This window comes from Gekko japonicus, unplaced genomic scaffold (genome assembly GCF_001447785.1).
Source record: "Gekko japonicus isolate JY-2015 unplaced genomic scaffold, Gekko_japonicus_V1.1 scaffold1324, whole genome shotgun sequence".
NCBI classification, from domain to species: Eukaryota; Metazoa; Chordata; class Lepidosauria; order Squamata; family Gekkonidae; genus Gekko; species Gekko japonicus.
In genome coordinates, this window is record NW_015167577.1 from 370299 (window position 1) to 372358 (window position 2060).

The window sequence follows — 2060 nt, forward strand, 5'->3', positions numbered from 1 at the left end:
CAATAATAGAACAAAACCATATGAAACAACCCAATAACAAAACAGTCTCTTTTGGAATTAATAACAAAAATGAAAGGAATAAAACAAACTCCCATGCATGCCTAGTCTTTCTTGATATTACCATTCCCAGCTGTACCTATTATACAACAGAGCCTTGCATCCTTATGGAGGCATCATAGTTCTCTGCCCTGCCTGCAAGGAAGCTCTTAAGTCCTATTCAGTTCCCCACAGCTGGCACACATCAGTAAGTGCTCCCCCAACCCGCCAAAAAGGCACATTGAATTTTGTATAGGTGGGGCAGAGGAAGAATGACAAGTGTGTGGGTGGATCTGCAGCAGGAAAGGGGAATCTGTGGAAATTGCCAGTTTAGTTTGGATCTAACCCATAAAGTGACGTGCCTAATCTAAAATTAACAAATATCTTCTAATCAAACAGAAAACTTTCAAACAAAAGGCCACTATACTATATTTCTAGAATGGACAGTATGTAAAGAAAAACATGCTGAATTTGAACTCTGAGCTATAAGGCCTACAGTATTCTTTAAAACACACACAATCCTGTAAGTCTGCAGCCCTATGAGCCTTGACACTTAGGAGATGAGATTTAGAGACAATTGCTGGAATTTGTTAATGCCTGTGGAGTTTATAGTTTTGTTGCCTTTAATCCAAAAGATCTCAGTCTAACTGAAGTGACCATTATTTGAAGCAGCATAAGCAGACCAGGACTCACCATCATGTCCTGAGGAATTTTCCTTTCCCTTTTTAAACATTTTAATGTAACTTTCATACACATTCTTATGTGTCATTTGGTTGGTCCTAATGAAGGAGTCGGATTTGACTGGCTTTTGAACAAGGGAAGCCTTTACCTTTACTAATGAAGGGTATTCTGTGGGTTCTGTTCAGATTCTTGGAATTTCACTTTGGGACCCATATGGCTGTTAACCACTTCTTTCTACAATTAAAGGAAAATCTTTAGAGACTTTGGGAGGAATTGTTGCTATAGAGATTAATTGTTTTATTACCTCTTGCTTTTATAGCAAACTGAAATCCGAAATCATTTCCCTTTACTGCAGCTGGGGGTTCTTAGTGAAGCTTGCAGTGGCAAATGGCTGTTGTTAGTCTTTAAGGTGCCACCGGACTATTGGTTTATAAAAGAAATACAATTATTTTGCAGCAGAGACATTAAATTTAAACCTATGAGTGGAATTCTGGAAAGCCTCAGGCCTTGGCTTCTGCCCCACCTTGCCAACTGCTGATGCCATCTCTGCTTCCAGTAATCATATTGGTGGCTCACCAGTTATGGGAAGGCTTTGATTTGATTCTATATAAGCACAGAGATTCCTGTTTGATGTTCTGTTATTTATGGTGCTACACTTGCTTTCACAAGCTGAGATAAAGGCTACTCTGAAGATTAGGAAGGAGTACAGAAAATACTACACTTCTCCCATCTAGATGTCAGAGGTAGAAGTCTTAGGACCAAATGAGACAAAATGTGAAATATTTGTGAAGAGGATCAGAATTCTCTCAACTTCTGCCAGAAAAAAAGCAACAGTGGGTGGGTGTTGTGCATGAGTGTTTCAGAGAGATTGATCTTGTTGCACTCAAGCAATTTCCCATAGAAAAATCACCCCTCAACACAGCTTCTACTAGCTCCCACTGGGATTAAAGAATTATAATAATAATAAAACTAAGACTGAAATAATATCTTTACAACTAAGGGTCAAACTAGATGTGGTGGAGGGATCCTCATATATTAACATTCTTGTGTGAAAAGGAAGTGAGAGTTGGAGGGGGGCTATTTTAAAACAAAAACAAATTGTGCAGGCAAGGGCCACTAAACCCTACTCTTAGCACCTCACTTCACAGTGAGGTAAGAAAACATATACTGAGATAAAACAGGGATGTTCTCTCTTTTCTGTCTGAAATTTAACATAGTAGATCCTTGGGTGAAAGACACATTTCCTGAGGATTTCATCCCAAATGAGTGGGAGGCAAGTTACAGACAGAAATGCTTGCCATTGAAAACAATGGAAGTTAAAACTGGATATAATGAAGAAACTG